Below are 22,878 nucleotides of genomic sequence, written 5' to 3'. Positions count from 1 at the left end.
GTCAGTTTTTTAGAGTTCTTAGAAATCTTACCCAGTTCAGTGGCATAACATTAAGGTTATTCAAAAACTGTATTTATCAGAATTCTTTCCATCCTTACTTGTCATGAGTTTCCTTGAAGAAGAAGCAACTTTGGACTATAGTTGATTGCAAATGCTTTTAGAGAAGAATCAAAACCACTCTCTATGGATGACAAAGACTTAGGATGACCATGGTTAAAATATGATGAGTTCATTATAATCAGCAATTGGTCAGAAAATTTAGTTATTTCTGTGTCATACAACATTTCAACATAATAACCAATATTGTGATTGACAACATATCAGATTTCTAGGAATCCCATACGATTTTTAGAACATTCATATAAATAAGACACCCATAGATATAACTCAAAAAATCCAGTATCACTTATTATTTGACAATGCTTCCCCTATAACACAACACTTAATATAAGCCTAATTAATATCTTTACAAGATGAGAGACACATCCTTTGTAGCTTTTCATGGGCCCAACTGAAAAATCCCAAAGTTAATTTCAGGTAATTTTTTTTTTTTTTTTTTTTTTTTTTGAGACAGAGCCTTGCTTAGCCACCCAGGCTGGAGTTCAGTGACGCAATCTTGGCTCACTGCAACCACCATCTCCCAGGTTCAAGTGATTCTCCCGTCTCAGCCTCCTGAGTAGCTGGCATTACAGGCACCCGCCATCATGCTTGGCTAATTTTTGTATTTTAGTACAGATGAGGTACAGGTAAATTTTTTAAAAGACTTAAGAGTTTGCTCTTAAAAAGCTTGTCAAAATATCAAAGGTTTAAGACACCTGATAAAAATAGAATTACAGGTTGGTCAAGCACAGTGGCTCACGCCTATAACCCCAGCACTTTGGGAGGCCGAGGCGGGTGGATCATCTGAGGTCAGGAGTTCGAGACCAGCCTGGCCAACATGGTGAAACCCCGTCTCTACTAAAAATATAAAAAAATTAGCCAGGCATGGTGGTGGGCGTCTGTAATCCCAGCTACTTGGGAGGCTGAGGCAGGAGAATCGCTTGAACCCGGGAGGCAGAGGTTGCAGTGAGCCAAGATCACACTATTATACTCCAGCCTGGGCGACAAGAGCAAAACTCCATCTCAAAAAAAAAAAAACAAATAGAATTACAGGTCACTGTGGAAATAATAGTTACTCATTTAACCAGAGTGATAATGAAAAGACTTTAAAAGGCAAACACTCTGTAATCCCAGTGCCTTGGTGGGCTGAGGTGGGAGAATCCCTTGAGGCCAGGAGTTCAAGACCAGCCTAAGCAATATGGCAACATGCTGTCTCTAAGAAAAAAAAAAAGAAAAATTAGCCATGCACAGTGGCATACCCCTGTAGTCCTAAATACTTGGGAGGCAGGAGAATTGCTTGTGCCTAGGAGTTCAAGGCTGCGCTTAACTATGATCACACCACTGTGCTCTAGCCTGGGCAACAGAGAAAGACCGTATCACTAAAAACAAACAAAAAAACAAACCAGGGCAACATGGCAAAACCTCATCTCTACAAAAAAATTAAAAATTATCCAGGCATGGTGGCACACACCTGTAGTCTTAGCTAGATGGGAGGTTAAGGTGAAAAGATCACCTGAGCGCAGGAGGTTGAGGCTGCTAGTGAGCCATGATCATGCCACTGCAATCCAGCCTAGGTGACAGAGCAAGACTCTGTCTCAAAAAGAAAAGAAAAAGGCAAACATAGGGTTATATATTTCTTTTGAAAAATGCCTACTTGTAGAAAAACGTGAGCTCTTTAATAGAGAGGACTCAATTTTCTTAAGTAATCAAAGCCTTAATAAAGGCAACATAAAACACAGGAACTATTATGATAAAACACATACTTTTTTCCTAGACCAATTACCTGAAAGGTAAAGAAAAACCTTTCATTATTTGCCATTAAGAGCAGCTCAACACTCCAAGAAAAATCTTGTTTTAATAGAGAGAACCAAATTCTAGTTTTGTATCAATGTATACCTTTGAAATTAATGTTCAATTTAAGGAAAACTTAGAAAACTTCTCTTCTAACTTTAGCCAATGTGATCACACTTAAAATTTATTTTATAAGATTAACCTTCCACAAGCCTTCTACAGTCTTTTTTCTTTCTAGTTTTGAAACAGCCAGTCATTCTACTTTGGTACAAAAATTACCTTTTTTTCCCTTAACCAAAAACACATCTTACTTTCATCACCTAAGGAGTTATTTTATTTTATTTTATTTTATTTTCTAATTCTTTTTCTTTTTTTTTTTTATTATACTTTAAGTTTTAGGGTACATGTGCACATTGTGCAGGTTAGTTACATATGTATACATGTGCCATGCTGGTGCGCTGCACCCATTAACTCGTCATCTAGCATTAGCTATATCTCCCAGTGCTGTCCCTCCCCCCTCCCCCCACCCCACCACAGTCCCCAGAGTGTGATATTCCCCTTCCTGTGTCCATGTGATCTCATTGTTCAATTCCCACCTATGAGTGAGAATATGCGGTGTTTGGTTTTTTGTTCTTGCGATAGTTTACTGAGAATGATGATTTCTAATTTCATCCATGTCCACCAGCTAACATCATAATGACAGGATCAAATTCACAAATAACAATAGGAGTTATTTTAATTGCCATATGTTAATTAGAAATTTTTCAATTTTGCTAACCTTTTGCAGCATTTTTTTTGGAGTCTCACTCTGTTGCCCAAGCTGGAGTACAGCGGCATGATCTCGGCTCACTACAACCTCCACCTCCCAGGTTCAAGTGATTCTCCTGCATCAGCTACCCGAGTAGCTGGGACTACAGGTGTTGGCCACCATGTCCAGCTAATTTTCATATTTTTAGTAGAGATGGGGTTTCACCATGTTGGCCAGGCTGGTCTTGAACTCCTGACCTCAAGGGATCCACCTACCTCGACCTCCCAAAGTGCTGGGGTTACAGACATGAGCCACTGCATCCAGCCTTGATTTTCTTTTTCTTATCCATACCACTGTCATCCTCTTCGTCTGAAGCCACATCTTCAATCTTGGGCTTTTCTTCATCATCTTTTTCTTTTTCTTTCTCACCTTTCTCTTCCTCAACCTCATCATTAGTGATTTACTTCTCTTATTCCTTTTCCAAATAAAAGGTAATAGAATAGCCTATGAACTTCAAGTCCTTCTTTACTATTTCTTTGACCCAACTCTCTTATAAGTACTCTGTCTGGTCTTCTTTAAGGCAGAGGATCACTTTGGTACCACTACCAATGAGCTCAACATGGTCAGCATATACAGTAAAGGAATACCTGGCAGAAGATTCCCAGGCTTACTGTTCATCATCATTGTGCTTTATGATCACAACCACTCTATCAGTCACCAGATAGGCAGAATAAAAGTAAACACCAAACTATTTGCCTAATCATGAAGATGTCTGCACCAGCCTGAAGAGCCTCCATAAATGCTTTATGACAGAACTTGTTAATAGTTCCCAAATTATTTGTGAGATCAGCCTTGGTCATGCCAATGCCTCATCATTGGTGATTTCCTTCTTTTGTTCAAAGTCAGGCTGTTTTCATGAGGGTTGGGGGGATGTCCATGTTCAGCTGTTTACCACTGTCCAACTTGAAGAATTCTGTCATACTCTCAGAAAATCTTGTCTAAGGTATCAGAAGCATTAGGATCAACTTTCAAAGGAAAATCTTACAGGAATAGAAGGCATTCTGCTCTGGGGAGTTTTCTGTTTTTTGCATAGGAATACCATAGCTTTACCAATGTACAGCTATTAAGGCCACAGTTCTAAATAAATAAATGAAACACACGATAAATTTCACAAAACTACAGTGAGGTCTTGTCAAGATAGCAGAGTCCAGTAGGTTCTTTGAGAAACAATTCCGTAGGCGTGGGAAGACTCACCTCCACCACAGATTTCTTAGATAAACTTAAATAAGCTATTTGCCTTTTCCATGCCTATTTTCCCATTTTTAATGGAAAAAAAAAAACTATGCATTTTTCACTGTACAATATTAATCATCCCCATCAGCCTGCTTTTCCCCTTTAAATGTTGAAGGCTTCACAATCATCTTTGGAGAAAGGCACGGAACACAGACTATTCCTGTCATTCCATGTTCTTTTTCCTGAGCGTTGTTCTTAATTAATCTTGGCAAAATAAACGTCTAAATTGACTGAGACTTGGCTTAGATACTTCTTGGTTTACAAACTCGTGACCACAAAGGGACTATGATTAGAGGTGACCCTGACTTTTGACAAATCTCATATCAGTACTTGGTACCAGCTTGAGCTATCTTTATTGTTCAAATAAATAGGACAATTTGCTGAAGTCCAGGAGCACTCCCTCCAGAGAATCCCTGATCTCCCAAAATTTTGAGTCTAAAGTTCATTTTGCCATACAATTCCTTTTCTGGAGTTTTACTCACTTCCAACAAGGCAGGTGAGTTTTCTTGCTTCCATGAGGAGGGAAAGCAGGCAACTCTTATTTGGAGTTTCAGCTCACTTCTAACAGGGAAGACAAGTTTTAGTTTTTTCTTGCTTCTAGGATGGTAGAGAGTAGTCTTCAGCTTGAGCTCCATTCCTAGGTAAGTAGCTGAATTGGAGTTTTGTCTTGGGAATTCTCCTTAATGACTAAAATTTACGATTAACAAACAGCTGGTCTTAATTTCTTCTTACCATTAGAAAGCCCAGTAATTGTATAAACTGTGCAATTGTTTGTTTTGCTTAACTTTTTTTGTTTTTTTTTTTGTTTCTGTTTTTGTTGTTTTTGTTGTTTTGATCTTTTTCCCTTTAGGTTTGATTAACTATACCTGACTTGGTCAAATCTGAAGGAAAGTTCCAAATTATGGGGAACAAGGCCTCAATTGTAGAGACATGGTTTCAGTATGCTGCCCAGGCTGACTCAAACTCCTGGGCTCAAGCAATCCACCCACTTCAGCCTCTCAAAGTGCCGGGATTCTAGACAATTCCCAAAGAAGATATACAAATGGCCAACAAGCATATGGAGAAATGCTCAACATCACTAATTACCAGGGAAATGCAGATCAAAACCACAATGCGATACCATGTTATACCTGCAAGAATGACCATAATCAAAAAATTAATAGACATTGTCATGGATGTGGTGAAAAGGGAACATTTTCACACTGCTGGTCAGAATGGAAACTGCTACAACCACTATGGAAAACAGCATGGAGATTCCTTAAAGAACTAAAAGTAGATCTATTATTTGTTCCAGCAATTCCACTATTGGGTATCTACCCAGAGGAAAAGAAGTCACTATATAAAAAGGACACTTGCACACGCATGTTTATAGCAGCACAATTCACAACTGCAAAAATATGAAACCAATTCAAATGTCCGTCAAGCAACGAGTCTGTAAAGAAAATGTGGTTATATATACACACACACACACACACACACACACACACACACACACACCATGGAATACTACTCAGCCATAAAAAAGAATGAAATAATGGCATTCACAGCAACCTGGATGGAATTGGAGGCCATTATTCTAAATTAAGTCATTCAGGAAAGGAAAATCAAGCATCATATGTTCTCACTTATAAGTGGAAGCTAAGCTATAAGGATATAAAGGCATAAGAATGACACAACGGAGACTCAGGTGAAAGGGTGGGAGGGGGGTGAGAAATAAAAGACTATACATTAAGTACAGTGTACACTGCTCAGGTGATGGGTGCACCAAAATCTCAGAAATCACCACTAAAGAACTTATCCATGTAACAAAAAACCACCTGTATCCCCAAAACTATTGAAATTTTAAAAAAAGAAAAAGAAAAAAAGCTTAATGGTTAAAAGTTTACGAGTTAATGGGTGCAGCACACCAACATGGCACACGTATGCATATGTAACAAACCTGCACGTTGTGCACATGTACCCTAGAACTTAAAGTATAAAAAAATATATAAAATAAAAATAAAAAAATTTAAAAAGCTAATATCCAAGATGTATACACATATATGTATACATGTCATACATATATACATGTATATACAAATATATATTTATAAATATATGTATACATATATAGACATATATGCATATATAAATATATATATAAGAGCCCTCTATGCTTTCCTTCACTCCTAGAATCTTTTTTTCTGAGAAAGTTTTTTTTTTCTTCTCCAGTCAATTGAATTCTGTTTTCTCCATTTACTTATGCCTGTCTCTCTTTCCTTTTGCCATTCTCTGCTGCATGAGGGACCTAAAGTTTCTAACAGCCTAGGATTCCTTAAAGAAAACAGAGATGGTAACAGATTCCTTTTTGAAAAGAAACCTCCGTTTTTCCTTATAGAACCCCAAGAGTATAAACAGACAAGTTGCTCTTAGATCTTAAACTTCTTGCTTTTGTACTCTGTTACCTGATTTCTTTTTTTTTTTTTTTTTGCAATGGAGTTTCACTTTATCGCCCAGGCTGGAGTACAATGGAGTGATCTCAGCTCACTGCAACTTCCGCCTCCCAGGTTCAAGCGATTATCCTACTTCAGACTCCCAAGTAGCTGGGATTACAGGCATGTACCACCACACCTGGCTAATTTTTGTATTTTTAGTAGAGATGTGGTTTCACCATGTTAGCCAGGTTGGTCTCAAACTCCTGACCTCAGGTGATCCACCTACCTTGGCCTCCCAAAGTACCAGGATTACAGGTGTGAGCCACCACACCAGGCCCTGATTTCTTTTTTGAATGAAATAATTATTACAACAGGAGCTACTCTTAAGTGTTTAAGATAAGGGTGGGGTTTAGACAGATAAAAAAGTCTTTGTAACAAAGTTCACTATAAAATCATTACATGACCTAATTCCATGTTATCGCTATCTTTTTGGATAATCAGGATTCAGTGTTAGCTCCGCCGAGAGCTCAAAGATGCATCTAAAAGATAGAGGCTAAAGGCTAAATTTAAAACTACCCATGTAAATACAGTTGGTCTCCTTATGCAATCCTATGGTAGATTTCTATAATTTTATGATTGACTTGGCATCCATTTTTAATCTCCACTGGCACACCAGACTCTCTCTCTCTCTTTCTCTCTGTCTCTGTATCTTGAGAAGTAAATTTTGCCGTGATCTTCACCAAGGACTTATTCATTTAGTATACAAACTTAGGGCTATCTAGATGACAATTGCCTAGGGTAATGAATGAGGTTATCAAGAAATTGGAAATCTAAAATAGGAAAAAAAAAGGAAGTCTTATAAGTCTATAAGATTGGCTTCTATCTGCATGTCTAATGTGTATATGAATTTATGTGTCATGTATATAATGTTTCACTACCAAAAATATACAAAAGAGTTCTGATTAATTGGCATTAAAAAACTTAAATAAACTCTGTATCAGAAAAATAGAAATTTTGAGCCCAAACGCTTTTTCAAGTTCATGTGACTTAAGTAAATTCTTAATAAATAAGCTGGTTTGGGCCAGCAGCAGTGGCTAATGCCTGCAATCCCAGCACTTTGGGAGGCTGAAGTGGGCAGGTCACCTCAGGTCAGGAGTTTGAGACCAGCCTGGCCAACATGGTGAAACCTTGTCTCTACTAAAAAATACAAAAACTAGCCAGGCGTGGTGGCACATGCCTGTAGTCCCGGCTACTCAGGAGGCTGAGGCAGGAGAATCACTTGAACCTGGGAGGCAGAAGTTGCAGTGAGCCAAGATCGTGCCACTGCACCCCAGACTGGGTGGCAGAGGGAGACTCTGTCTCAATAAATAAATAAATAAATAAATAAGCAAGCTGGTTTGAAATTATTGGTAAAATAAAATTAGAAATGGCTTCAGAATAGTCAACATGTTATTGTTTAGATTTACTGGTCAAGCAGTCTAATATTTATCTCTGCTAGACATTATAAGTGTCAGAATTTAGCATGAGGGTTATAAAGCTTGCAGCCCAAGAGAAAATTATCTTTGTGTATTTTTAATAAGTAAGAAATTTAATATTGTTGATTTACTAGAAACAACTAAATCCTGAGTTACTGACAAAAAAAAAATTCACTTAATCTTAAAGTTCTTATTTAAGAAAAAGCCTGATATTCACTAGCTATTAAAATGGTTAACAGGGAAATAACTTCAAATGATTACTATCACAATTTTCATAAGTAATCTAGTTAAACTATTTTTAATTAATTAGATAAATGTAATGGAATAAATTCTTGTAAATAAACTTGCCATATAAGTTAGAATCTAAAGTTATATTGAATTAAACAACTGACATTCATTAAATATCTGCATTATTTTAAATTTTTAAAATTACTTTATAGGAAAACATTTTCTTTAAAAAAAGTGTTCTTATTTAAAGAAAAAATATTTTTGTCTAATTCAAAGGTTATTTAAAGCTTATTTATGAAAATGGGCAAAAGAAACTAGTAAATAAGAGTGATGTAAAGGAAGTTATAAATATAAAGAGATTTTTTTGGTAAGAAAAGTTAAAAGGAAAATAATTTTATACAGAAAAGAATCTTGTAAATTTTTGCCCTAAAATAAAATGACTGGTTATTTAGAAAAGAGGGATGTTTAGAATAAAACAGGCAAGTCCAAGCACGTTGTAAATGGTTTGTGTAAGTTGTAATAAAGTTTGTAAAAAGAGAACTTGTGATTTAAAAAACTTGATCAAGTTGCTTATAATTAAAAGGAAATTATTTATAATATTTATATAAATTTATGCAAATAAATTTGTATGAATTATTTGTAATAGTCCTTCTAGAGATTGGACTTGGATATTAAAAATACACTAATACACTAAGAATTGGTTAGAACAACAAAATTTTCTTAAGGTATTAATTTACTCTTAATAAAATTAGAAGAGATTTTAATTTTGTACTTGTTTTTCCTTTTTGAGGCAGGGTTTCACTCAGTCACCCAGGCTGGAGTTCAGTGGCACAATCTCAGCTCACAACAGCCTTGACCTCCGGGCTTATGTGATTCTCTCACCTCAGCCACCTGAGTCGCTGGGACTACAGGCATGTGCCACCACACTCAGCTAATTTTTTGTATTTTTAGTAGAGAGGGCATTTGCCATGTTGCCCAGGATGGTCTTGAACTCCTGGACTCAAGTGATCCACCCGACTTAGCCTCCCAAAGTGCTGGGATTACAGGCGTGAGTAACTGTGCCTGGCCTTAATTTTGTTTTTAACCCAAAAGTTCAACTTTTATTGTGCCTCACTGTTTTCAGCTTTATGTCCCCTTTGAGAAGGCCTGAAGTAATACCTCTTTCTTCAACTTCTTCATCAGCTGTTGTAACTTTTTTCATGTTCCAACTGCTGTTGTTGCCTGATGCTAAAAATGTTTTACATTAAAAGTCTAAAGAAAATGTTTTCTTCCAATATAAAATTCTGTGCTTTGGCTTTCAACTTTTCTATAAAACTGAAAAATTTCACTTATGACCCAGAGTACATTCTTCCTATGTCTAACTAATTCAAGTACTATTTTCATTAGTTTTGACTTCCAAGTTATCTAAATAGACTCCTCATAGGGAAAACCAATCATATTTCAGAAGGACTTTTTTGCCTTTTGGTAACTGACCTAACAAATGGATTTTATGTTTTATCAAAATAATTCCTGTGTAATTGTGATTATGTTTTGGTTTGTTTATGAAAATTAAAATTAAAATTTTTTAAAGTAAGGTTATTACATATATGTAACTTTTAAAGTCCTTGTGGTGATAAGTTACAGGGCTTTGACTCTTGGGTCTAAAAACAGGACCAAGTTCTGCTGAATCTTAAACATTGACAGTAGTTAAAGCCTCATCTTCTGACCCAGGAGAAGTTGACAGTCAAAATAAACTGTGTACATGAGACACAGGGCCAGAAATTAAAACTATTCAGCCCCTCTAGGCCAGAGACTATCAGGGAAGAGGTGGACACAGGAGATTGTAAGGGCCAATTTTGAGAGATAAATTAGTTCAGAGTCTATCTATAAATTAAGTATTAATATCAAAGGCACACTGATGCAAGACTAGTATCTGAGCTCCTGTGTCAGCTTAAAAAGGGTTTCTTGGAATATTAACACATTTTTTAATTATAAAAGTTTATAAAAAGGTTTATGGCTGGGCACAGTGGCTCACATCTGTAATCCCAGCACTTTGGGAAGGCAACAAAGGTGGGAGGATCACTTGAGCCCACGAGTTCAAGACCAGCCTGGGCAACATGACAAAACCCCATCTCTACAAAAAAAAAAACAAAAAAACAAAAAAATTTATCTAGGTGTGGTGGCACATGCCTGTAGTCCCAGCTACCCAGGAGGCTGAGGCAGGGGTATCACTTTAGCCTGGGAGGATGAGGCTGCAGTGAGCCATGATCATGCCACTGCACTCCAATCTGGGCAATAGAGACTCTATCTCAAAATAAAATTTAAAAAAAATTAAAAATTAAAAAATTAAAGGTTTATTAAAATTAAATCCTGGGGCTGGGTGCAGTGGCTCATGCCTGTAATCCCAGCACTTTGAGAGGCCGAGGCAGGTGGATTACCTGAGGTCAGGAGTTCGAGACCAGCCTGGCCAACGTGGTGAAACCCCATCTACTAAAAATACAAAAATTAGCCAGGCGTGGTGGTGGGCGTCTGTAATCCCAGCTACTCGGGAGGCTGAGGCAGGAGAATCACTTGAACCTGGGAGGCGGAGGTTGCAGTGAGCCAAGATTATGCCATTGCACTCCAGCCTAGGGGACAAGAGCGAGACTTCATCTCAAAAAAAAAAAATTAAATCCTATGATCAAGATGCTCACAATTTTATAGATTTGTTTATCAGATTTGAGAGGCAGATTTAATTGGCCTCATGCTGTCTTAATCAGGGCTTATGATTTGGGAAATTAAGTCTCCTCTCTGAAGAATAAAAGTTTTTGCCTTTGTTAAATCTTTGAGTTTTCATTTTGGCTAACTAAATGATAACTTGAAATATCATTTTAGTGATGTGGATTCTATTTTGTAATATCAAGTGTTTTAAACCTTTGACATTTGACAAACTTTCCAAAATCAAATTCAAAATAAGTTTGTTTTACCTGATTAACCCTTTTAGATATTAGATCCTCCAATGTCCAAAAGAGACATATTTGGCTGTTTGATATATTAAAATCATGTAAGAAGCATTGCCAAATATAAAATGACATTTAGCTTTCTCTGAGTTATATTCATTTAAAAATTTTATTAGTATGTTACAAAATTATATAAAATTTGTATAATTCTGATATGTCTCAGTATATATTGCCAGTAATAATTATAATTGGTATGTTAAATTGTTGTGTGCCACAGAGATGACCAGATTTCCTTGTCAATTGTGTCTTTAACTGTGGCTGTCCGAAAACTTTTGTCATTCACAGACAATTGTTGTCTTGTTTCAGTCCTTTTCAAAAAGCAGTTTATAATCAGCCATGGGACTCCAATGGGTACTCTTAAATGCAGATCTCTGGTACTTTGAAAATTGTGCCATTAAAATAGAAAAGGACAAAACAAAAACAATTTCCAGGACTCTCATAGAAAGCTAATATATTCATAAAAACTGCTGGCCCAATATTGGGGAAAACAAAAATAGCATGGACTAAACTAACAAAAGACCAAGAGAGTATTTTTATAATTTTTTTCTTAAAATGCTGCTGATCCTTTCTTTTTTGTTTTCTAAAGTCAAGAAAACTTTTTACTTTTGAGATATTTATAGCTTTTAGCAATTGGGTAAAGTAATACTCTTGTGAGAAGAATCTGGATCATATTTCTTTCTCTCTACCTGATTTCTTTAGAATTTGGAAGCCATTTGTGATTATTCTTAACTTATGGCATTATAGTTATTTGCATACGTGCAATAAGAATCTGTTTTGTTTTGTTTTGTTTTGTTTTTTGTAACAGGACACTATTGGAGGCTATTTTACCAAGGCTTTCACTGCAATGGCATGTTTTCAAATATAAACAGACTGCTTTAAGGAATCAAAATTGATTTATAGAGCCAATGAAACACCCCTGGGAAAACTGGCCTCATACTTTGTCTACACAGTCCCTATATAGGGTTCCTAGCCTGTAGCAAGTAAAGAATGTCACTTTCTGACAGGCCCAAGCACCCCAAGTTATCTTGGGACCTTGAGAGAAGAGGAATTTACCCAACTCATACAGGTATTTTCAGGCACAAATAAATCTGTGGCTTGGCTCAAAGCTTTAAAAAATCTAATTTGAGATTTCTGTAAAGTTCCATCAAAGCCAATTTAAAAAGAGCCTATGTGACAAATAATTGTTCTTGCTACACCTTATGCAAATAATCAGGCCAAGTATAATAAGACTAAAACTTATACTGCAACAAATTGGTTCTACTGTAATTTTGTCTTAAAATAGGGATGGAGAGAGAAAAATCATGATTCAAACTATAGTATGACTTATTAGATTCTAGCCTTGAGTAAATTTTTTTATTTTTATTATTATTTAGAATTGAGACCAAATTCTAAAGTTTTTCCTGGCTCTGAGACCCCAAAATAATGGATTTTTTTCTTTTTTCTTTTCCCTTTTTTTCCTATTTTTTTTCCTCATCTCAAATTACTAAAAATTAAGCTATGCTTTCCTTAAAGCCTTGTAAACTGAAGCTGGACAATTTAAACTTCAGAAGAAAATAACAGCAACCTATTTTTACACATAAACCATTTTTATGCCTGCCTATTGATGTATGAGCTTCCGAGTAATATGACCTATATCACTTTTCCAGGATTGTTCTTCCTTTTTTTGTTTGTTTACAGTTGTCTTTCTCTCTTCCTGTCCCTATTTTTTTCTTCATAAGACATGAGGCTTCATAACCTGCTAAAAATGAGCTTTCCTAACAGTGTGGGACCTATTTGTCTGGGAATAAACTGTCCTAGCCACAAGAGATCAGACAAAACCCAAGACCAGAAACTCATTTTCTTCTAAAATACTGCCTCTGAAAGATTTCTAAAAAGAAGAGGAGGAAGAAATATAAAAGGAAAATAAAAACTTGGGATTCCAATTTTCTATGCCAAAAGGAAAAAAATGATCTGAAAGCTGACTCATGCCAGAAGCTGCCTTTCCTTTTGTTCTTAAGCAGATATCTACAGATAAAAGGTTTTAAAATTTTTCCACAGGTAGCTATTCTATGTTCACTTTATCTTAGGTAAAGTGCCTAGGCATGAGATGAAAACTTGACTATTCCCCTACCTAATCCTTTTCTCTTGCAACAGGTGGATTCAGTAATGTGATCATACCTTCCATTTTTACCCACCAACCTGTTTTACCCCTTTAAATACGAAAGCCCTCAAAATCATCTTTGGAGAAAGGCACAGGCCACAGACTGTTTCTCTCATTTCATGTGTTTTCTCCCAGTCATTGTCCTTATCCTTGGTGAAATAAATGTCTAAATTGATTGAGACCTGTCTCAGATACTTTTTGGGTTACATTGTAAAAATGTTAATCTTTTTAAAAATTTTCCTGAAATACCTGGGTAAAATGAAGTGATATTAAAATAATTGTTTAGTTGTAACTTCCCAATGTATATTGTGTCAACAGGTAGATTATTATAGACTTCTCTTTCCTTCCACACATTTATAAACGTCAAGCCACAGCCCTTTTCATGGAGCTGGAAGATTTTAGTGAGACACAGTTTACCATTGTAACTCCAGCTCTGTTCACTCTTCTTTCTGGACTTTACCCCATCTGGCCATGCTTTTTTCTTCCAGATGTTCATTTTAGCTTTCATCTCACCACTTATTTTGTACTACATATGTTATCCCTTGCTTTTCCAAATCTGCTGCCACTGAAAAGAATTGTTCCAAACCTGGCCTGGGACAGAACTTTTTACGTGATGTAATTGACAACTTATTTCTGGGAAGAAATGACAATGCCTGATAAAATGATTAAGCAATTTTCAGATAAAGTTTAACAAAATTAAGACTTATTCTAGGAAAGTCAGGTTAGGTAAGAGTGGATATGAATACAAACAGGAAGTTATTGGTGAAGAGCAGTTCTGTGATGACATAAAGCAGCAGCCAAAATACAGTGGGTTGAGAAATTCAAAATAAGTAAGGAATTGGAGACCATGAAGGTAGGTTTCTGTTTCAAGAATCTTGGTTGGGAAAGGCAGGAGAAAGGGAAGGGATAGCCATTTTATAAGGATGATGAACACTTGATCATGTTTATATGTAGAAGGAATGGAGAGTTGTAACTATCTGTTAGATAAAAGCTTTTGCCTCTCATTACATGTAAGATGGCATGTTCTGATTTGGTTTCACTTCTTTAGGTAAGCAATATAAATTTAGGAATGGAGAAAAGCTTATTTTCGTTACCTAATATTAGAGAGTATAGTATATAGCAAGATCTCCTATATTCATTTACCCAGTAGACTAAACTATGGATCTTGATAAAAATTAAGATTTCAGGACTTTGTGCCAGACCCACTAACCCAGAATGTCTAAGAAAGAGGCCTAGACACATGTATACATATGTAACTAACCTGCACATTGTGCACATGTACCCTAAAACTTAAAGTATAATAATAATAATAAATTAATTAATTAATTTAAAAAAAGAAAGAGGCCTAGAAATCTGCATAACATGTACCTTATGAGCAAACAAAGTTGGGAAAAAAATGTTGCACTGATGAAAAGCACAGGCTCCGTAATCAGAAAAATCTTGGTTGAAAATCTTCTCCATCACTATATGACCTTGTATAAATTATTCTATCCCCTCAGTGGTTGTTGAATGAACAAGATGATATAATACAAGTAAAGTGTTGTTAAATAAATGTTATAGGAGGCCATTGGTTTGGACTAAGCTCCTACACTACGCCCAACAAACCAAACCAAACCAAAATGGGATTACTTATGCTGAAGTTTCATGCCACCAAGCTACTAAGAGTTTTATATGACCTTCCAAGACATCGAGAGAGAGATAATAGCCAAATCTCCAAGCAGGACTGTTTTAGCCAGCATGATAAGGAACTCCCCTTTGCTTTAACCTTTACAAGAAAAGTAACTTTGAAATGACCGATCACTTTTTGTTTTCTGTTTCTGCTTTCTTCAATTTATTTCTACCTATAAAACCAGCCTCTTCTGCTCAGCTCATCGGAACTCTCATCCTATTTTACAGAATAAAATATTGCCCAATTCTAGAATTACAGATAAAAACCAAGAAAGATATTTGAGTTTGTTGCAGTTTTGTCTTTTGACAGTCCTGGTAGCTATAAAAAGGGACCTTAAGAACATAGTTGGCAACTCACAAGACCTCTTGAGAGATGCAGGAAAGACACTGTTTACCCCTTTTGAGGTCCCCTGTCTTCCTCACAGAGTCCTTAGGGCTGTAAGTTCCTGTAAGGTTGGACTCTGCTCTTTTTGGATTCAGCTCCCTGATATTATTGGCTTTTGAATCCAGGGTTAGTTTGTCCTGTAAGAGAGCATTTGACCTTGGGGTAACAAGTATTAGTTTGTGCTCTAAGAGGGAACTTGACTTTTGGGTTTCTGGTGGCCAATGAGATACCAGCCCAGGCTAGTCTCAAACTCCTGGACTCAGGTGATCCACCCTTCTCAACCTCCCAATGTTCTGGGATTACAGACATGAGCCACTACCACTGGCCTCAGTTTTTATTTTTGTTGTTGTTGTTGTTGTTTGTTTTGAGACGGAGTCTCGCTCTGTTGCCCAAGCTGGCGTGCAGTGGCGCAATCTCGGCTCACTGCAAGCTCCGCCTCCTGGGTTCACGCCATTCTCCTGCCTCTGCCTCCGGAGTAGCTGGGACTACAGGCGCCTGCCACCACGCCCGGCTAATTTTTTGTATTTTTAGTAGAGACGGGGTTTCACCATGTTAGCCAGGATGGTCTCGATCTCCTGACCTCGTGAACCGCCCGCCTCGGCCCCCAAAAGTGCTGGGATTACAGGCGTGAGCCACCACGCCCAGCCCAGTTTTTCTTATCAATTAGTCACTTAAGCTTTTCATTTGTGTTTTGTAGTCTTTTGAAAGAGACAATAAAAACATTTCTGAAATATTTTAGAAGCTTCTGCACAATAATGGGCATCTCTGGGTGGGCCTAATCCAGGAGCCCTCATTTTATTTTAGGTTTTTTTTTAGAGAGAGGGTCTTACTCTGTTACCCAGGCTGGAGTGCAGTGGCATGATCATAGCTCACTGTAATCTTGAACTCCTGGGCTCAAGTGATCCTTCTGCCTCAGCCTCCCAAGTAGAGATAATTTTTTGTAGAGAAGGGGTCTTGCTATGTTGCCCAGTCCTGGCCTCAAGTGATCCTCTTGCTTTGGCCTCCAAAAGCATTGAAATTAGAGGTGTGAACTACCATGCCCAGCCAGGAGCCTCCATTTTTAAATGTACATCTTAAAGTGTAGTGTTCTTAAATGGCCATCATAATTCTAAATTATATTTAGTAAGATTTCACCATTTTTGTAAGTGTATGTAGCTTCTGGGAGCTAATATTCATAGATGTAAAAGGCAGGCATAGACAGAGTACTTAGTTTAGAAATTAATGATTCATTTTTTTACCTTGAATCTTGGATCTCTCAGAGCTGAAATAAAAGCCTAAGAGGGAAATGCCATAGGGTTGGGTTGTATAATGCTTTCACAGCGTACCTTGCTACACAGACATTTTCTCGAGACTGGGAGCTTAATGTCAACTAGCCCATTCTGTGAACACCTTATCCTTTCACAGAAGCCTTATTTTTTTTTTCAGTAGCAACACTCTGGAAGCCCTTAACTGCCTTACCAGTGCCCACTAGACAAGCCTTGGCTTTGGCTCTAACATCCCCTTGAACAACTTAGCCAACGGCTTTACAGTTTCTGTCTGACTCAGTCAGACATCTGAGGCCTCTCTTACCTAAATGCCCAAGAAGGAGAAATGAAGAGGGTAGAACCCAAATACCTGTGATTCTGAAAGCTCACAGTTCATCCCTTGCAGTAATAACCACTTACTGCCACTGCTATCATTTTTTTTTATTACACTTTAAGTTTTAGGGTACATGTGCACAATGTGCAGGTTAGTTACATATGTATACATGTGCCATGCTGGTGTACTGCACCCATTAACTCGTCATTTAGCATTAGGTATATCTCCTAATGCTATCCCTCCCCCCTCCCCCCACCCCCCAACAGTCCCCGGAGTGTGATGTTCCCCTTCCTGTGTCCATGTGTTCTCATTGTTCAATTCCCACCTATGAGTGAGAACATGCAGTGTTTGGTTTTTTGTCCTTGCAATAGTTTACTGAGAATGATGATTTCCAATTTCATCCATGTTCCTACAAAGGACATGAACTCATCATTTTTTATGGCTGCATAGTATTCCATGGTGTATATGTGCCACAATTTCTTAATCCAGTCTATCATTGTTGGACATTTCGGTTGCTTCCAAGTCTTTGCTATTGTGAATAGTGCATTTTAAAAACTGTAGCTCTTGACTGGGTAAGGTGGCTCAAGCCTGTAATCACAGCACTTTCAGAGGCTGAGGCAGGCAGATGGCTTGAGCCCGGGAGTTCGAGATCAGTTTAGGCAACATGACGAAACCCTGTTTCTACAAAAAATACAAAAATTGGCCGAGTGTAGTGGCTTACCCCTGTAGTCCCAGCTACTCAGGAGGCTGAGGCTGGAGAATCCCTTGAGCCTGGGAAGCAGAGGTTGCAATGAGCCCAGATTGCACCACTGCACTCCAGCCTGAGTGACAGAGTGAGACCCTTTCTCAAACAACAGCAACAACGATGACAACAACAACAACAAACCAATAAAACACTTTAGCTATTGCCAGTATCTACAAAGAACTCAAACACTTCTCAAAAGAAGACATTTACGCAGCCAAAAGACACATGAAAAAATGCTCATCATCACTGGCCATCAGAGAAATTCAAATCAAAACCACAATGAGATGCCATCTCACACCAGTTAGAATGGCGATCATTAAAAAGTCAGGAAACAACAGGTGCTGGAGAGGATGTGGAGAAATAGGAACACTTTTGCACTGTTAGTGGGACTGTAAACTAGTTCAACCATTGTGGAAGACAGTGTGGCGATTCTTCAAGGATCTAGAACTAGAAATACCATTTGACCCAGCCATCCCATTACTGGGTATATACCCAAAGGATTATAAATCATGCTGCTATAAAGACACAATGCACACGTGTGTTTATTGTGGCACTATTCACAATAGCAAAGATTTGGAACCAACCCAAATGTCCATCAATGATAGACTGCATTAAGAAAATGGCCTTTTGCCCCTCTCCCTCTCCCTCTCCCTCTCCCTCTCCCTCCTCCTCCCCCTCCCCCTCCCTCTCCCTCTCCCCATGGTCTCCCTCTCCCTCTCTTTCCACGGTCTCCCTCTGATGCCGAGCTGAAGCTGGACTGTACTGCTGCCATCTCGGCTCACTGCAACCTCCCTGCCTGATTCTCCTGCCTCAGCCTGCCGAGTGCCTGCGATTGCAGGCACGCGCCACCACACCTGACTGGTATTCGTATTTTTTTGGTGGAGACGGGGTTTCGCTGTGTTGGCCGGGCTGGTCTCCAGCTCCTAGCCGCGAGTGATCCGCTAGCCTCGGCCTCCCTAGGTGCCGGGATTGCAGACGGAGTCTGGTTCACTCAGTGCTCAATGGCGCCCAGGCTGGAGTGCGGTGGCGTGATCTCGGCTCGCTACAACCTCCACCTCCCAGCCGCCTGCCTTGGCCTCCCAAAGTGCCAGGAGTGCAGCCTCTGCCCGGCCGCCATCCCGTCTGGGAAGTGAGGAGCGTCTCTGCCTGGCCACCCATCGTCTGGGACATGAGGAGCCCCTCTGCCTGGCTGCCCAGTCTGGAAAGTGAGGAGCGCCTCTTCCCGGCCGCCATCCCATCTAGGAAGTGAGGAGCGCCTCTTCCCGGCCACCATCCCATCTAGGAAGTGAGGAGCGTCTCTGCCCGGCCGCCCATCGTCTGAGATGTGGGGAGCGCCTCTGCCCCGCCGCCCCGTCTGGGATGTGAGGAGCGCCTCTGCCCGGCCGCGACCCTGTCTGGGAGGTGAGGAGCGTCTCTGCCCGGCCGCCCTGTCTGAGAAGTGAGGAGACCCTCCGCCCGGCAACCGCCCCGTCTGAGAAGTGAGGAGCCCCTCCGCCCGGCAGCCGCCCCATCTGAGAAGTGAAGAGCCCCACCGCCCAGCAGCCACCCCGTCTGGGAGGTGAGGAGCGTCTCTGCCCTGCAGCCACCCCGTCCGGGAGGGAGGTGGGGGTCAGCTCCCGCCAGGCCAGCCGCCCCATCTGGGAGGGAGGTGGGGGGGTCAGCCCCCCGCCAGGCCAGCCGCCCCGTCTGGGAGGTGAGGGGCACCTCTGCCCAGCCGCCCCTACTGGGAGGTGGGGAGCCCCTCCGCCCGGCCGGCCGCCCCGTCCGGGAGGGAGGTGGGGGGGTCAGCCCCCCGCCCGGCCAGCCACCCCATCCGGGAGGGAGGTGGGGGGGTCAGCCCGCCGCCCGGCCAGCCGCCCCATCCGGGAGGTGAGGGGCGCCTCTGCCCGGCCGCCCCTACTGGGAGGTGAGGAGCCCCTCTGCCCGGCCAGCCGCCCCGTCCGGGAGGGAGGTGGGGGGGTCAGCCCCCCGCCCAGCCAGCCGCCCCGTCCGGGAGGAAGGTGGGGGTGTCAGCCCCCCACCTGGCCAGCCGCCCCGTCTGGGAGGTGAGGGGCGCCTCTGCCCGGCCGCCCCTACTGGGAAGTGAGGAGCCCCTCTGCCCGGCCAGCCGCCCCGTCCGGGAGGGAGGTGGGGGGGTCAGCCCCCCGCCCGGCCAGCCGCCCCGTCCGGGAGGTGAGGGGCGCCTCTGCCCGGCCACCCCTACTGGGAGGTGAGAAGCCCCTCTGCCCGGCCACCACCCCGTCGGGGAGGTGTGCCCAGCAGCTCATTGAGAGCAGGCCATGATGACAATGGTGGTTTTGTGGAATAGAAGGGGGGGAAAGGTGGGGAAAAGATTGAGAAATCAGATGGTTGCCGTGTCTGTGTGGAAAGAAGTAGACATGGGAGACTTTTCATTTTGTTCTGTACTAAGAAAAATTCTTCTGCCTTGGGATCCTGTTGATCTGTGACCTTACCCCCAACCCTGTGCTCTCTGAAACATGTGCTGTGTCCACTCAGGGTTAAATGGATTAAGGGCGGTGCAAGATGTGCTTTGTTAAACAGATGCTTGAAGGCAGCATGCTCGTTAAGAGTCATCACCACTCCCTAATCTCAAGTACCCAGGGACACAAACACTGCGGAAGGCCGCAGGGTCCTCTGCCTAGGAAAACCAGAGACCTTTGTTCACTTGTCTATCTGCTGACCTTCCCTCCACTATTGTCCTATGACCCTGCCAAATCCCCCTCTGTGAGAAACACCCAAGAATGATCAATTTAAAAAAAAAAAATTGAAAACGTTTCAAAGAAAAAAAAAAAAAAGAAAATGTGGCACAAATACACCATGGAATACTATGCAGCCATAAAAAGGGATGAGTTCATGTCATTTGTAGGGACATGGATGAAGCTGGAAACCATCATTCTCAGCAAACTATCGCAAGGACAAAAAACCAAACACCACATGTTCTCACTCATAGGTGGGAATTGAACAATGAGAACACTTGGACACAGGAAGGAGAACATCACACACCGGGGCCTGTCGTGGGGTGGGGGGAGGGGGGGAATAGCATTAGGAGATATACCTAATGTAAATGACGAGTTAATGGGTGCAGCACACCAACATGGCACATGTATACATATGTAACAAACCTGCATGTTGTGCACATGCACCCTAGAACTTAAAGTATAATTTAAAAATTAAATAAGAAAAAAATAGAAAAGGTGCTCAACATCACTGATCATCAGAGAAATGCAAATCAAAACTAAAATGAGATGTCATCTCACCCCAGTTAAAATGGCTTATATCCAAAAGATAGGCAGTAACAAATGCTGGCAAGGATGAGGAGAAAAGGGTACTCTTGTATACTGTTAGTGAGAATGTAAATTAGCACAACTATGGAGAACAGTTTAGTGGTTCCCCAAAAGACTAAAAATTTAGCTACCATATGATTCAGCAATCCCACTGCTGGGTATATATCCAAAAGAAAGGAAGTCAGTATATCAGAGAGACATCTCCACTCCTATGTTTGTTGCAGCACTGTTTACAATACCTAAGATCTGGAAGCAAGCTAAGTGTCCATCAACAGATGAATGGATAAAGAAATGTGGTACATATATACAATGGAGTACTATACAGCCATAAAAAAGAATGAGATCCTGTCATTTGCAACTGATAGTGACAGAAGAGAGACAAATTCTTAGGCAGACAAGAATGGGTCTGGTGAAACCTGACCTTCAAGTCAAAGACAGCCTGAAGCCTGAAAACCAAGCTGCTAGTTCCAGGTGGAGTCCATGACCAGAGTAAGAACTTCCTCAATGCCTTTTAGTCAATCAAATGCTGCTTTTTCCACGTCCACCCATGGATCAATCAGCATGTACTCCCCCATTCTGAGCCCATAAAAACTCCAGACTCAGCCTCACAGAGGGCTACTGGCTTTCAGCTCCCCTCTCACACGGAGGGCTACCAACTTCAGGTCCCCTCTCATTGACGAGAGCTTTTCTGTCACTCAGTACAATTCTTCTTTTCCTTGTTCACTCTCCATTGTCTGTGTACCTCATTCCTTTTGGTCTCAGGACAAGAACCCAGAAGGACTGGGTGCAAAAAGAGCTATAACACTGTAACCCTCCCTCCTGCTCACTGAGCAATGAGGAAGAAAAAAAACACTGGGAATCACATGCCCTGCTTGCCGAGCTGCTGATGATGGAACCGAAAAAGCTGTGACACGCCCCCGTACACTGAAGCTGTGGGTGGCAGGAACAAACGAGAGCTGTACCACTTCCTGGGGGTCTGAACTCTAAAGCTCCCTGGGGGCTCAGACCTTGGGACTCCCTGAGCAAAACCTGTAACACCACTTGGGGCTCCACAGTTGCTGACATCTCTGAGTTTTTGGGCAATGCCACATCCCCTTTGTCCGGACACTGGCAAGCAAGGCGGAAGCCAGTCGTGGCACACCAGACCAGTTCAAAGCTGCGGCAGGTGCAAGATCCAGGCTGGTAGTGCAGCCTGAGTGCAGCCTGCCAGGCTGAGCGGGAAGGGTGAGCCCAGCAGGCCCCAGTGAAGTTCTGGCAGGGGTGCCACCAGCCACAGAGATTTCCAGCTAGTGAAGCAGCACTGAAAGAATCCTGTGTCACAACAACGTGGATGGAACTAGAGATCATCATGTTACATTAAATAAGACAAACATTGCATGTTCTCACTTATTTGTGGGATCTAAAAATCAAAACATTTGAACTCATGGATTTAGAGAATAGAAGGTTGGTTACCAGAGCCTGGGAAGGGTAGTGGGGGGTTGCAGGGGGGTGGGGATGTTTAATGGGTACAAAAAAATAGAAAGAATAAATAAGACCTAGTATTTGATAGCACAACAGGATGACTATAGTCAATAATAACTTAATTGTACAGTTTCAAAATAAAGAGTGAAACTGGATGTTTGTAACTCAAAGGATAAATGCTTGAGGAAATGGATACCCCATTCTCCATGATGTGCTTATTTCACATTCCATGACTGTATCAAAACACCTCATGTACCCCATAAATATATACACTTACTATGTACCCACAAAATTTAAAATAAATAAAACAATGTTTTTAAAAACCACATTGAGGCCAGGCATGGTGGCTCACGCCTATAATCCCAGCACTTTGGGAGGCCGAGGCGGGTGGATCACCTGAGGTCAGGAGTTCAAGACCAGCCTGGCCAACATGGTGAAATCCTGTCAATACTAAAAATACAAAAATTAGCTGGGAGTGGTGACGGGCGCCTATAATCCCAGCTACTCAGGAGGCTGACACAGGAGAATCACTTGAACCTGGGATGCAGAGGTTGCAGTGAGCCAAGATCGCACCACTGTACTCCAGCCTGG

At 40.8% G+C, this 22,878-nt stretch overlaps 1 pseudogene; it reads right to left on the bottom strand.

The window, feature by feature from the left end:
* Window positions 1–207: 207 nt before the first annotated feature.
* LOC134730510 (uncharacterized) lies at window positions 208–22,176 on the bottom strand (annotated as a pseudogene).
* Between the last annotated feature and the right edge of the window lie 702 nt (window positions 22,177–22,878).

Source organism: Pan paniscus, chromosome 5 (genome assembly GCF_029289425.2).
Source record: "Pan paniscus chromosome 5, NHGRI_mPanPan1-v2.0_pri, whole genome shotgun sequence".
Classification (NCBI taxonomy): Eukaryota; Metazoa; Chordata; class Mammalia; order Primates; family Hominidae; genus Pan; species Pan paniscus.
The sequence above is the reverse complement of the archived record's forward strand: the minus strand, read 5'-3'. Positions and strand labels throughout refer to the sequence as shown.